Source organism: Condylostylus longicornis, unplaced genomic scaffold (assembly GCF_029603195.1).
Source record: "Condylostylus longicornis isolate FDR11 unplaced genomic scaffold, ASM2960319v2 ptg000054l, whole genome shotgun sequence".
Taxonomy (NCBI): Eukaryota; Metazoa; Arthropoda; class Insecta; order Diptera; family Dolichopodidae; genus Condylostylus; species Condylostylus longicornis.
In genome coordinates, this window is record NW_026578023.1 from 622,029 (window position 1) to 639,145 (window position 17,117).

The following is a 17,117-nucleotide window of genomic DNA, read 5'->3' on the forward strand; positions in this document are numbered from 1 at the left end:
GATTTGTAATTGTAATTTCAGAAAAAAATTTAATAAAAAAAAATAATTTAGTATGATTTTAAATGAAAATCATTTGTAGTATATCTTTCTCAGTTTAATTTCAAAAGAAATACAAAATAATTAACAAATATTCTAGTAATGCATGTTAAAGTGGTGTTTTTTAGGTATTAATTTGTCGCACTATTTTACCAAGAACCAAGGAAACTGTGCTTCTTTTAAATGCTAATTGAATATTATTTAAAATATTAAACTAGTTTAGTTCATAAATACAATAAATTGAATAAATATTGGTACCTATACTGCTTCAATTATAAACATTTATCATAGGTGGGTCTTATATATTTTACCATATTCTCAACCAAAGCTCATTTATAATACCTTAACGTTCTATAATAAATAGTTTTAATCTCGTTTTGTTTGTATTGAATACAAATTAAGCGGAAAATAAAAAATTGAATTGAAGGCAAAAAGACAAATGGAGGACAAGAGGAACATGGGAAATGAAAAATAGAAAATGGAAATTTTCTGTCATTGAGAAAATTTATTGGAAATAAAGGGTTGCCACACAGATCGGTGTTTTCTATTTGATAACTTCATGTACATACGAATTTTTTTTTTATTTTCCTCTAAGTTTTTTTTGTATATAGGAAAATTTTATTGATGTCTATTAATTTTAAATTTTATTGATGTAAGCTGGTCTATTTAATTTATCCAACTTATTTATCCAACGTTATTGTCTGTATTGTAAGTATAAAACTACAATAAACAAGATTTAATTGCACGACATTTGAAATTTTATGATTTCTCCGTCCGAAATAGGAGTAACAAGAATTCAATAGAAAGGCAGATTTTAAATTTTTATTTTATTAACTCAAATGCAATTTTGTGTACTTTCTTTGTGCAATTAAGCTTTCCCAAATCCGGGACACCCTTTATATTACAGAATTTTTTACAATGTTTTCGTGTCTGTTTTTGTTTTTTTTAAATAATTGCAATTTCACTCTCTCGTTCTAAGTATTGTTTTTAAATTTGATTCGATGTGTAATCAGTTCCACACCATCTTTTTTCGCAAAAGAAAAAAAAAAATAAGAGAAACAAGTAACAAATTTTCGTTATTTTCAAGTCATTCCATTCTATTTTACCAATGAAAATATCAAAGAAAAATTACTGAATTTACTATACGATACCATTGCCAAGCCACACAATATTTAAAAAACAAAAAAGAATAAATAAAATAAAACGTAAGCATACATTGTAACTATTTACTTAGTAAAATGAAGATGAACCATGAAGAGAGAAATGTGCATAAAATTTCGTTTCAATTAATTGACTATTTATTGTGCAATTTAAAATCATCCCTCACCCATCAATACTGCACTATTGATATGCATGACATTCCGTTTTTTTTTCTGTTGTTTTTGTTTTTTTTATTTATTTTCTCTCCTACAAATTTATAAAACGGTAGTGGTAGTTCATTTATTTTGTATTTAATCCGAAATCTATATGATATATGCTATACTTATAATAGGAATGTATATATATAGAAAGTGTTTTATTGGTATAAGTAAGAGAATATAGGGTAGATTAAAAACACTACAATATCTATAATTCTCATATTATATAGAATTAAATTTTGAATTTTTAAAATGCGGGAGGCTATTCTGAAGTTGTGTTTCTATATGAAATATTGTAATGAAAGATGCGGTGAAATCTGAGGTTATGCAATACAAGAAAATAAAACCCATAAATAAAGCTAATTTCTTGTTGCTTTTCAGTCTCCTCTCCATATTCTAGGCGTCCATCCGAATCTGTGATCAGCTACGAGTCTCAACATCAATTCTAATTTGTACAGTTCTAATCTGTAATAATTTATTCATATATTTTTTTCTTAACTTTACTTGTTAATTTGTAGTCCCTTCGTTCACCGCTCTCTGAATAATTAACCAGAAATAATCTGCATATACCAATTGAGTGCAGGCAATAGTCTCTTGAGCACAATGCATTATTAGTCTAATTTTGAGTGTAATTATTTTTTTAAATGTTTAGTCTTGTTGTTAAGTGATGTGTCATTTCTAATTTACTTAAAATTATTGAGTCAAATATTTTCATATAATTCCTGAAATTTTTTAATTTTTAAACATAACGCCTGATAAATCTTAATATAGCATTGAATTTAATTTTTCTTATTTTTATTAGTGAGACCAACATTTTAGTTTACGATTCATTCATATATAAATAAAAGCAAAAATAAATAACACTCCCTTGTAGAACAGTTTTATCTATTTTTATTATATTTTGACTCTCCCTGGATTTTTCCTATTTATCTACTCGTACATAAACATATTAAAGTTCCCATATTATAAAAAATCAATTCGTGTTACGAGTCTTTAATGACGTGAATAAAGATTTATTTTTATAAAGCATGTATCGACAAAAAACAAAAAAAAAAGAAAACTTAGCATATATGCTTTATGACTTTTGACATTAACAAAATGGCTATATACAAACACCCCACTAGATATACTCAAAAAAACGTTCAAGTACATAATTGCTATAAAGCTATTCTCCTATTATATATGCATCACAATATGTGTATGTATGTTTATGTAAAATTTTTTTCATTTGAATAACTTCTGCTATTTTGTATATAAAAAAAAAGTGGAAAATAAGTGTATGGATTTTTAATGTTATAGTGTTGAATAAAGGTTAGTAAAATTATTTTGTAAAGTCCTTATGTAAACAGAATCATAAAAATAAATTTTTTTATTTTTCCTTGCTTTAAATATTTCAGTTTTCATATTGTGAATGTTTATATAAAATGGAAATAGTTTTGCTACTAAAAATTCATATATAGAAAATTAAAGTGCTTTAAAGAATTTTTGAATTTTCATAAATGAACTTAAGTAGAGTGTTGAATTTGAAGTGATATTGATTACACTTAGTTTTATCAATTGTAGGTCAGTTGAGAAGATCGAAATATCAGAATTTCGATATTCAGAATTTTTACAAATATTTATTATAGATTTTTCAATAGGATCTTTGCATTCAATAAAAGTAATTGTTAAGAAAGGCGTTTTTTCATCCTCCTGTTACCATACCAAGGATGAATACAACAATTCGATGTTAATCAATACTTTACGCCTGTGGCTGAACGGTATGGTGTGCATTAAATCTATATATTTGGGTAATAAACAATAAGACGTACATGACATACCTCTCCAAGATGAGTTAAACACACTTATTCCAAGGAGGCCATCGGAATCTTCGAAAGGAAATTTTCAAAATATGATGTAATTTATAGAGTTATAGCCCTTATACTTTAGATTTTATTGATATCTGGAAAATCTTAATTTCGGCTCAATCTGCTCATCAAAATTATTATGAAACTTTCTGAAATCTAGAAAACTGAAATGTTTTATGTAAGGTACTAGTACAAATACAAAAATAAAATTCTAAAGCGTGGAACTTTTACCCTCTAATTCTTTAAATTAGGCAAAGGAAGTTTGTATCATATTTCCAGAATTTTAATGATAGAAAGCCGATATAGGAATAATCACTACAATAATAAGTGGTGTACAAACATCTCCAGCTCCTTCGGTCCTAATAATAGTCCTTGATAATAGTCCTTGATAGCGATGGTGTCGATTGATAATTGTTCTGCACCGCACGCTCGCTCACATGAGCACAAGGTGAATTTTATATTGTCATAACCAACTTACAAAAATAAGTAATTTTTTTTTTTTTCAATTTTTGAGTTTACAGAAAAAGAGAGTGGAGTTTACTGCAAAGTTTTCTAAATGTTTACAGCTTTATGATGATGTTTATAGATTTTATGAAAAAATATTCTTTTCAATGTAAGTAAATATTTTCACAAAATTTAAAAGTGAGACCTCCAATATTACAAAATTATCCTATAGAGTATTTTAAAAAAGAAAATAGTTGCAAGTAAGATATAAAAATGTAATTGAGTTGTTTCGTGCCTGTTCAAAGTTCATAAACAATAGCATGAATTCTTTATTCTCTATTAACATTAAATGCATACATTGAGTAACAGAATTGGGAGTAATATTCATTGTGTTGTATGTACCCATATATGTATATATACATTTTATGATGCCTCAATAAATTATGAGTTTATTTATAAAGTAAGTGCTAGTTTGACGTTAATAAATTGTGATTGAATATTGTTAGAAAACAAGGATATTATTCACATCAAGACTATTACTGATTGAAAGGATATATCCAATTCGTTTTTTCTATTTTTTCTTGTTATTCTTTTTACTTATGGCCAAGTAATTCATAGTATGTATAATGGAAAAGTTAAAATGTGTAACCATAACAAAATGTTAAAAAATCTTTAGAATTTATGCCATTTTATTATAATAAAATTTTTCTTGTTTTTTTTTTTTTTTTTGGAAAATTATTTTAAATGCGTTTGTGGAAATTAGAAATTGTTTTATAATGCAATTATTTTTTTAATTTATATAATTTAGAAATAATGGGAGGATTAATGGACATAGAAAGCAATTTCGAAGCTCCGGTAAATTTTGTGTGTAGAAAATAGATCTATTGTATAAAAGAAATTTGTTTTTAGGATAAAGTTCTCACGGGTCTGCCCTTTTCAAGTCTCATTTTATGTAAACACATCAAAATTATTTTTAATGAAAGAAGCTCAAGCAAATATCAGAATGTTTAATTCACCTTCTAGTTTTATTCCTATCTTAAGTTACTTTTTATTTTTTAGATTTTTGAGAATTATATTTCTTCTACTATGCCTTTTCAGATACTACGCCTTATATTTTGCAATATCGTTAATTTTCTATTAGTTATTTCTTCGAGACTATAATATTATAAACCCGTAGTTTTAGTTTTTATGTTAGTAGAGTTATTACTTAAAATTCGTTGCTCTTCTGATTCCCAACTTATTCCAATTTGAATATCATTTTAATTATTTGGATCTAAGCCTATATTAAAATTGAACTTTAAACCTGAATTATGACAAAGTGAAATCGCAATTTCCGTACTAAAACTTTCCATACTAAAATAAATTCCATACTAAAACTCAAGATAACCTATAGGTGCTCACATTTAAGTTAGAGAAAATTTTTATGTATTTACAAGAATTAAAAATAAAAAACACAAAAAAATAAAAATTATAAAATTCCAAAGAAATTTTTATATTTTACTTGACCTGTTAAAAGAAATGAAAGAGAAAAACTTTAAACTTGAAGAGAAGGTCATGTCAGAATAAATAGAATTATTAAAAATTAAAATGGGAAAAGGATTATTATTACCTTTTTTGTTACTAATGACAAGTGAAGAAAAACTTTTCTCATATTATTTTTTGCCACTCTTTTTTATTTGTTTTTGTAATAATCTTGCTGTTTTCCAGTATATACCCATACTCAGTTATCCTATATATACTCATATATATAATTATATAGGCATCCTTTCATAGTTTTTTATATATTTGATAGAAAAGGATAGATACCTATAAGATTGATTGATGACTTTAATCATTGTCTGTTAAAAGAAAAATATTAACTTTTATGTCTTTTATGGATGATGGTTATTAAGTCCTTTTTCTTTAGTTTTGTATATTCTTGCCTCCTTTGTTCTTCTCCCATGATTATTTTTATTATTATTATTATTATTTTTCTTTTGGGACGATAATATAAATTGGTTGGCTATATATTTTCTAGTTGAATACAGGAAATCAATTTTAGGAAAAATTTTCTTTTTATCTCTTGTAAAAATTTAAAAAAATAGAAAATCATGAATATTAAAAATGTAATATATAAGTTGAGGCAAATAACTATTGAATTCAAAAAACAAGAATAACAAAAAAAATTGGATCAATGGTTTCCAGACAGCAAGGATAATATCTGATACGTGTATAATTTATAGAAAAATAAAAAAGAAAGAAAAACTTTTTTAGCAATTTTTTATTTTAATATCAAAGATTATGTAATCTCATTCTTTCTATTTATACCGCAATTTCATAGACTTTAATAGTTTTTTTTTTAGTTTTATGATTTTTTTTTTCAATATTTTTTTAATAAAAATATGAGAAATTTTTTATATATTATTAAAGTTTTTTTGTATTAGAGTAATATTAAATTGGAAACATAGACATAGCTGAAGCAATCTAATAGGTTAAACAATCTATTATTAAAGGATTTGGCAGGCTAGTCACTGGCCGAGTAAAGCCAATAATTAACGCAACTGATGCATGACTCCACTTTAAGGTTGAAGAAGGTAAAACAAAATGTAAGGCCAGCAAATACAAAATTTATAAAGAAATTTTCATATCCCTGACAAAATTCTTATAAAAAATATTTTAAAATTGAACTTATATTTAAAAATTTTTAAAAAAATTTATGCAAATCATCTAAATTTATTTGAAATCTCATGATATTTTGTTCCGAAACGTTCAAACGCTAAAAAAAATCGGTTGAAAACTCAGTCTTTCTAATAAGTTTTAACATATATACGTTATTCGTAATGGTAGAGTGTACTTTCTTTATTAGAATCCAATTTGCTGTGCATTTTAGCACAACTCAATTAACAAGAGTATTTTTAATGTTCAACAACCATAAGAGTATTTTTAATGAACAATCAGTCGAATGTGTTACAAGTACAAATATTATTAATTAAGGAGCTTTTGTTGTAATAATTTGAATTGTTCTAAAATATGGAAGCTTAAGGAAAGAAACTTGAATGAAAATTATAATCTTAAATGTTAATTTTAAAAGAAAATTTAAAGAAAAACTAAAGCTAAGCTTAAAAGCTGGTGTCCCCTTATTTCAATCAATTGTGGGCATTAAATTTCGCTAGGTTCTGCTCTATAAACAATATGTTTTTGGAATGTATACTGTGACTAAATGCTCACTCCTTTATTCCCTATACATATTCAAAAATTCGTGTAAAAATTAAAATGCTTTTTTTTTTTTTATAAAATTATCTACATATCGCACCCGTAGAGCAATACAGTCGAATAATTAAAATTTAATTTGTTAAAATATTTTAATGGTATTCGAAAATTGCCGTATTTTTAAGGTGAAGAGGTTAGTACAGCTAACAGAAATTTAATTTCAAGAATAATAAATAGATAAAATGATAATAAATAAATTGTAACTAAAATCTGTAGATGGACAAAATTTTTTTATTAAAATTTGTAAATCTTTTATATAAATCCAATGTGATAGCATTATTTCGATTGCTTCGATTCAAAGTGAAAGAGATGGAAGGATGTGTATCTTTTATCATTATCTTTTCTCTTATATTTTGTATTGTGGTAGTGTTATTTTGAGGATGCAATAATATATTTAAAATATTTCTTAAATTTCTAAGTTATGAATGAATGTGAGTGTATGAATATTTGTGTAGAATTTTTTTTTATTCTTATACTCTCTAGACAAAATGTCTCCTAAGAATTTCTTTGATATAATTCTAAAATGTCAAAAAGTGTCGCGTTGTTCACTCTATGTGTCAAGACATTGAATTATATTATATATTTCGATGTATGTATATATGTGAAAGAACATTAATAAGGGTATGATTGTAACATATTGCAAGGTATTAGAAGATGAATTTTCATATTATTTTCTCATTCTCTTGTTTAATTTTTTCATACCATTGTCCTGTAATGTTGCTCTTTTTTTTTATGAATTTAATATTTTATATTAAAATAGGATATAAAAGATAATGTTCTCACTTATATTATAATTCTGTAATTTAATATTCTTTTCTATCTATATCTATATTGTGAATAGATTCAATAGAATTATTAAAATTATTATTGATAAGAAATTTCATATAAGAATGCTCATGTAAAAAGGATAATATTTTTATATTGCTTGGGTATATATAGATATATTTAAAATATGTGTATGTGTATGTATAAATATATCAATATATTTAAAATATATAGATATATTGGAAACTGTATGAAAATGTAAAAATAAATAAATTTAAAATTTTTCATATATGTACCATACGATATACAGTTTTATGTATGTTTATGTAAATGTCAGGGGTAGACTATGGAATTTTGTATATGTGCTATTAAAGTGTGTGCTCAAATTAAATTGCCTTATATTTGAAATATTTTTATATTATTGTAGGTTAGAATTTAAGGAAGATTTTTTGAATGTTTAAGGGAAAAAATCATTTTATTTTGACAAGAAAAAGAAAATTTTTTCTTGTTATTATTTTATTTTTTGATTAAAAATAAAAAATTTTAAAGGAAAAATTGAGATTTCGACATATTGACATAGAAATTGATTGGTATTTTATTTTGAAAATCTATAAGACCCCATTTCTATAATATTTAAATGAAATACAGAGGAGCCTAATTGTAATTATTGTAATTTTGTTGTTGTTTTTGAAAATGGTTAATTATACTGCTTATCAACTTCATTATTGATAATTTTTTGAATGCATTTAAATTCTCAATTTCAGAAGATTAAAACAGCAAAAATAATCCTGCTTTAAGAAAATTCTTAATAAATTGAAAAATTGAAGATGTTGTGAATTAAAATTTAAAGTTTATTGCATAGTCTATATTTATTGCATAGTTTTCTATTTATTCCTAATTTTGTTTATATAGTTTCGGACCAAAGTAAAATACATAAACATTAATTATATTTAGATGCATAAATATAGTTAAATACAGCGAAAATGAGTCCAGAATAATTTTTGTAAGACTACTTCATTATAGATATGCAATTGTGCTGGAATTTTAACTCGGATTCAATAATTCTATCAAAATTTTTCTAACAAATTATTAAAATTATGAACCAAGACAAAATAATGTGATATTGCCCAATAACTTCTAAAAATATAACTGCGTGCTTCAGATACTTCCAATTTTTAAATTTTCAATTTCAATTTTCCAATTTTCGGTCTTCATGTACATTTGTAAGCTTACTGTTGTATGGGAGAATAAATTTTTAAAAGAAAAATGCTGCACAATTTTTGAGGCATTTTTGTATTGTGAATCGATCGGAAGCACTCTATAGTTATAATAAATGTACAATTTTCATGCCTTGAAAGAAAATAAAGCTACCGTACCGTACATAGTTGTGCGATTTAATTTTAAGTGTTGCTCCGATTCAATACCTTTTTTTACAGTTAATATCTTAGAGAATGAAAAGAATCCTTATTATTCATGAAATAATCAAGGACTCGTATTTAAAAAAAAACAAATTAAATTAAAATGTAAGAAAATTTTCCATTTAAAAATAAAAAGAACAAACTGCGAACACCTAAAACGAAAACAATAAAAATAACCTTATAAAATCTGTTTAAATATGCTAGCAATTTTATTAGAAAATTTTATTTTCATTTCACATTTTCAAATAAATGAAATTGACTTGGAAAATTTCTCATTTATTCATTTGGTGTGTGTGTCTTTTTGTATTGAATTTGTTTTCGTATTAAAACCTAGTATACAATATTCATTTAATGCGGGAAATTTCACAAGTAAATATATATATATGTATACTTTGTAATCAAACAAATGTATAACATTTAAAAACCATAAACTTAAAACACTGTAAACAAATCTAGAGAAAATTATCTCTTGCCCTGTCAAAAATAATATATAAGATTGGCGCATTCAAGCGCATCTTTTCTTTTCTCTTTATTTTTGTTTTTTTTTTTTCTCAATTATACATTCCAATATAGGAGGTGATAGCTTTGATTTATTTCAAAAGGATAATAAACATACAAAAATAAATTTTTTTCTAAAGAATAAGAAATTAAAGAGGTTGGCAACAAGGAGGAGGATGATTTGAGAATTTTATGAATTAAAATAAAATGAACAAAATGAATAAAATGAAAAGATGAAGGTAAAGATGTTTAAAAACAAAAAAAAAAACAATAAAAGAAAATGTCAAGAAAGGTATTAAAATAGGTTAAGATAACTAAGTACCTGCAATGTTTAAACCCTAAGTTGGAACAAATTAAAATTATTGTTATATATTTTGAAAAAGGCAAAATGAGAGAAAAACACTGTTGGAAAGTAATTAAATCCAGAGAAATGAAAATGAAAGAGGATTTAATTTTCTTTTTTATTTTTTTTATTTTTGAAGAAGGTTTTTTAATTTTTATTATATTCATCTGTTCACTGTATGGGGCGGCATAAGTATATCTAGAAATTTAAGCATGGTTCTTTAAATTTATTTTTCAAATTCTTGGAAATTTTAAAAGATTTCTTAAGAAGAAAATTAAAAAATATTGAAATATTTTTATAAAAAATTTTATTAAATGAATTTTAATTTAAAATTTGTATTGAATATTTGTATTTAAAATTAAATACTTGACAAGGAAGAAAGCCTGGCTTTTTATATTAGCTTATTGTTACAGGATCCGAACTAATAAATTTCCTAATATTGGAATAAGCGCAAGTAAATAAGAGCGACAGATTTGAAACCAATAAAAAAAAGTCTTATAATTTATTTTTACTTGTTCAAAAATTTTTTGAAAGTCTATTTAGATATACGACTTTGTATAGAATAAAATTTAAACCCTTTGCATATTACGGTATTAGAATTTCGATTTCGAGGATGGAAAATTGATCCTGGATCAGCATTTCAAAAAATATTTCTAGATTTGTTACAAAACCAAAATCCTATTACAATCTTACAATCACTTTTCTTTAAAATCTCCCTATAGATTATGGCATGCTTAGTTTTTTGTTTTTCCTAAAAAATATTCCACAAATATTCGTTCTTTTACATATTACATTGCTTAAATTTTACTTAAATTGTTATAAATTCTTAATTGCAAATCGTAGTTAAATTTATAATTATATTTAATAAAAAAAAATTGAATAATAGTAATACAGAAATTTTTTGCCAACTCTTTAAAGTAAAAGAATATTGCAAATGAGTTACTATGTAAGAATAATTGCTAAAAATACAGAATATGTCATGATAAAATTAAATTACAATTAATAATTATATTTGTATTCTTTTCTATCAATACCACATAAATATTTGTATGTATGTATTATATATACATACGGCTACACGTTCTTTTGAATTATTTATTTTTGATTTTACCGTAGCTAAGCAAGCTACATAACATGTTTGATTTTTGATATTCACAGAAGAAAAGTAAAATTGCATACATCTAGGATAACATGATGTGTAAGATTTTTTTTGTTGTATGTTTTAATCTTGTACTTTGCAAATTGAAAATATAATGATATATAAAAGTAGTAGTTTTCTTAAAGAATATAGGCTCTTATGAATCTTTGGTATTATGATTATGAGCGAATTCACCTAAATTTTAGGCGAGCGAGCTGTCAAATCTGTCGAATGAAACCAAGCTTCAAAACCAAAAATCAAAATAATACATAAGTTTTTTCTTTTTATTTGACTGTAAAGTAAGCTCATAGAATCCTACAAATTATTGTGAAAATATTGATTATTTAATATTAATTTAAGCGAACCAAAAAACTGAAAAAACCAAACCAAAAAACAATTTGAGCATTTATTTAAATTAATGGAGAATAACCCCAACATTGCTAAAGGGATTGAGAAATTCATTTGTTTTTGCAAAAAAGAAAAAAATAATGTACGTATGTGTGGTGTTAAACTCATTATTTTCGGTAGGTTTTTTGATGTCTTACGGTAACAACATTTTGGGTCTGGCGAATGAAAGCATTTGCCGATCATAATTTAAAATGTTATTCGATTCGCCAAGTCCATTTGGCTCGCCTAGCCATTCGCTTCGCCGATCATTAAAACGAATTATAAGGGTTAATAATTATAAAAGCAATCATAACGGGTAATAAAGGCAACAGTATAGACGCGTAATAAGAGTAATAATTTAAAATATCAAGTTAGATGAGATTTTTAGTTTTATTTTTTTCCTTATAGTGGTGTTCAAGTGTAAAGAACAGGCTTTAAATATGAACTTTTCTGTTATTTTATCATATGACGTAAAAAATTAATATAGTATATGTATAGCTGTTTGGTTTTTCGATCTTACCAGCCGAATTCCAATTATATAACAATAAACAAAAAAAATCAATATAAAAATTAATATAAGAAGTTTCTTTTCTTTGCAGGTTTTCATAATTTTACCGCCCAATAGTATTATAATGCAGAAATTCTATTAACTTACACATTCGAAACATTCTAATCATTTAAACTACTTAATTTTCTTACCATTAATTCTAGAAACTCAATTTTTTTCATTCGAATGTTCATATGGTCACTAATAAGATTATGTTATAATAAAAATATAATTTAAATTTCCGATTTTAAATTTGAATTTAAAAAGTTTTTAGAAAACTATAATTAGTAAAAAAATCCATTAGCTAAATGAATACTAATTTGATAATCAATTAAAATTTTTACGATAATGGTTTGTATATAGATAGATTAAGGAAAAAATACTCGAACAAATTAGGCTGAAACTATTGTAGAGCGGAAATTTTAGATACCAAATAAAACTTATGGAAAATTTTTAATAATTTCCCCAGTCCTTCAATGTTTGTTGAACACTCAAATGAAAAGATAAGGAAAAAGAAATATCAACCTCATTTCGAACAAAAAAAAAATCAACGTCATTTCTGACAAATGAAGTGTGAGAAATTTTCAGCTTAACATTTTATTCCCTTTGTGTTTTTACTAGTTTTTTTTTTTTTGATATGTTGACTACCCATTTTGAAAACCAAATAAAATATACAAGAAGACATTTGAATATCCTTTCCTAACAACAAAAAAAAAATTATGAGCTTAACGGAATTAAAATCCTTCTTATAAAGAATCCTTTTTGTTCTCTTTTAGTTCTTAGTTTTTCGTTCGATTTCATTCCATTTTCTGTTTTCTTTTATTTTCGATTTTCATTTTTTCTTTCTTAAAGTTTTCCGTTTTTATGATGTTTTTTGTTTCAATTTATTTCCTGCCAATCGATAATTCATCAATATGAAACAGGATTTTTGATTCATTACTCATGTATCTTTATATGTGTGTATATATGAATTTATTTATAGAGAAAATTCAAATATGAAATGAATAAAATTAAGGCCTATTCCATATAATAATATGCTTTGTGAATGTTGCCGAGAAATTAATTCTAAACGACTTTATTTCATTAATATGGTAAAAATTTTAATTTCAAGTTTTTAAGCGTTTTGACTAGGCTCAGTTTTAAAGGAATTGAACGTTTTTTATAAGTTTGAAAGTCTTTAATAAAAATATGTTTATGTGGTACAATACCGAACATGTCAATATAAATATGAAAGCAAGTTTTAAATTTTCAATAATAATAACAATAGTCACCTGAACCTTCTCCAATTGAAACAGAAGGAATCACATTGTTCATTTGAAACAACATTGTCATAACTCAAAAAATACCATTTCTAAGCTATTTGCATAAAAATAAGGACTAAAAACATTTCTGTTTTTTTGTTGAAAAACGCCATTTTCAAACTCCAGCACTTAAATAAAATTTTTTTCGGAATTTATTGTGAGCAACAAGTAAATACGTTTTTCTCCGTGTTGTAGATAGTATAAGGAATAGAATGATTAGAGTTGACATATTTACTAGAATTCTTAAAAATTCTATTTTATTAAACGTGAAAATTTTCAATTATGTCAGTGTTTCAGCGAACAAAGGACATATTGAGACGAATTAATGGAAAATTTCAATGACTATTTAATTGTTTTAAGTTCCTCTCTCTAAAAATTATTCGATAATTGAAGGTAGTAAATAGAGAAGATTAAAAAATTGCTTAAATTATTCTCATGTGAAAATTTATTTGTTTTTTTTTTGTTTAATTTTAAATTTCCACGAATTTATTTCTCTTGGTGTATTTCATTTGATTATGTTATTACCATCTAACTATATATTATCATATGTAAAGTATTTCTAGAATTATTCAAATACTGTAATGATACTAAGTTCTAACTACAAGCAAAAAATAAGAATTAAAGTTTGATTTGAAAATTGAACAGAATTTCGAACAATTTAATTTGAAAGTCTGCATTTATTTCATATAATGTGCGATATGAAAAGGGTAATATTACATAATATTTCAGTAAGAGTTACTGGGGAGTTATGAGGGAATAAGTTAGGAAATAATATTGTGCAACCCAAGGTGCATAGTTATACTGATAGAAATGAATAGTTGATTATTTTAGATTCAGTAATTTTACTCAGTTGGTAAGAATTTACAAATTAAAATTTGAGAAAGTTTGACTAAATCACTTTAATTTTAGATTAAATTTTAAATTATTGAAATTCACATTCATTCTATTGAGATTATTATTACTGAAATCTATAGAAACTTTAAATTGCATTCAAAATTTCGGATCAACTTTTTTGATTTCTCATATTCAGTTAAGAGATTTAACAAAAATGACGGAGGAATAAAAATTTATATTTTATTATATAATCGAAAATATGAGAAATTTATGATTTACCATTTTACTCAGCCATAAAAATTACTATAAAAATTTTATGAATATAAATTCGAACGAGTATCCTACAATTCAGAATGCTCATTAAATTTTGTTCATTTAGAATTTTAGTTCGTTTAGTTTTATATAATATTTTGTAATTTTAATATTAAAACTTAAGATCTGAGTTTATTGCAATAGTTGAGTGTAATAGGAACTTGGTTAATATTTTGAATATTCATTAAAATTTAATATTTTCGAATTTGAGCTTAACAACTTTATTTAACAGCTTCTTTTCGAAAAAAAAAACCAAACTTTATTATAAATATTGTAATTACTTTTAACATAAAATATTGATTTTAGTTTGTATCTTCTTTATTTAATAAGAAATTGTGAATAGAATTTAAATGATGAATTTTTTTAATTCAAAAGCTTAATTTTCATATGTGTTAAAAATTTAATTAAAAGTAAAGTTTTAGGGCCTTGCAAAAATTGTTAATTTTGTTTTACGAAGGAGAATGAAATAAAATATGATTTTCATGAGAATTATTTACTTGATTGAACTATTAACGAAGAATACAGAGAATAATGCAAAAAATGGATGGGAAGAGTTCTAAAGCTAAAATCTACATCATCATAAAAATTTAATAAGAATTAATCAAGGATTAAATTGTTATAAAAATCCTTTACGAAGAAAGTAATTTCTTAAAAATATTTATTAATTTTTATAATTTTTACGAAATTTGCAATTGTGAATTAAGAATTGTGAACATTTTATACCTAAGTGTCAACATTTAACTTTACTGAATACTTTTACATTTAAAGTTATGAGTAACAGAAGACCAATTTCTTTAAGAAAAACGTGTTGCACGCTAACTAGGTTTGAAAATGCGATTTTTTATCGAAATTGCACTATTCAACTGCATAAAATTTCTGCATTAAAATTCTATTATAATTTTGCATTAAGCTATACATTGCCTTACTATTTCGAAATACAAGGATATTGAAACGTTTAAACTAAAAATCAGATTAATTTTTGAAGTCAATTTTTTTAAATTCTTTATTGAATTTAAACTATTCTAGAAATTTTTTGCTCTGACTAGCTGCAATTTTCTCTTTTTGGTTTCAGTATACTTTAAACTTAATCGTTCGAATAATTTAAAAGTTCTTTGTAACCCACGAAAAATTATGGAAGAAGGATTAGTTTCATTTTACATTTGAGCTAGATATATTGCAGTTGCAGTACTTTTAGAATGCTTCAAATTACACAATTTTAACAATCCCTTAATTTTTCAATAATAAAAAATGCTGTAAATTTTCTTAAATACTTTTAAATTGATGATTCCTTAAAATTTTAACAATATTATAACAAGTGGGTTACCGGTAGAAGAAGAAAAGGCATTAATAAATCATTGCTTCCTGCTTTAGAAATTCTTCCGGTTTAATACTTTTTATGTATGTAAATGTTTCTTTTTTCTTACTAATGAAAGTCCATTCCTATTGTTACCCCATCAACATTTTTCAAACACTTATCAATAAATTTTGTAAATAAAATCAAAACAATATTTAAAAATTATTAATATTATACAATTTTTTCAGTAAGATTTCCTAAAAATTTATTAGAAAGAGTTTAAACGTTGTCTAGAGGTAAAAATGCTTTATTCTTTCGAAGTTTCAATCCCCTATATTGATAGTTAAAGGCCTACTGATTTTATTGTTAAATTTTTCGAAAACAATTATTCTTATATCGTAATATATATATACATATACATATATATAACGATAATATATTGGAATTCAATTTTATTCTACATAATATTTAGAAAGTATCCTCAACATAAGAAAAGGAATTAAAATCTTGTTATCAATATTATTAAAATTATTAAAAGTCAAAAAGAAAATAGAGATGATTTTCATTTAAGATATTTTATTTGATATTGGTATTGTTTGACTTATATACATATATAAACACGTATCTAAACAAATATATCGAAAATTGAATTCTTTAAAGGCAAAAGTAATAAATTTAACTGAAGGGCAGTCAGAATTTATTCATGATATATATGTACACATATTGTTCGTATAGATTTTAAGATAGAATAAGAATTATATATTAGGAAAAGCAAATAATGGTCGAAAAATCTACTGATAACTTCATACATTTGTTTGTATACATATACACACACACATTGTAATATATTATTATTATACTATTATAAAATATAGTAGAAAATTATTTGGATAAAACCTATATTATATAAAAGAGAAGAAAAGGATAACTTGTTGAAAATAAATAAATTATATTGGAAGGAAAAACGAAAATAGAAAAAATTAGAAAAAAAAATAAGGAAATAAAATATTTTTTTAGTTAATGTGAAAATTTCCATTGAATGTGAATTTTATTGTATTTAAAATGAAGAATTGAAATTTTATTTCTTCCATTTTTTAAATTCTAGATAAAAATTTTGGATCTTTAAGTTAGACACAGTTAGACAGTTAGGCATCGGGGTGATGGAGGATATGCATGACGGACTATGCGAGTATCCCACTCTGATGCGAAGGAGGGAGCATTTTTGGTAGGATATCGGTTTGACGGATTGGAGGAGCTCTCTGGAGTGTCTGTGGGTGATCAGTTGAACATTTTCAAGGGGCTTCAATGGATTTAGGGAGACGTTTGTGTGGTGGTGGATAGATGGC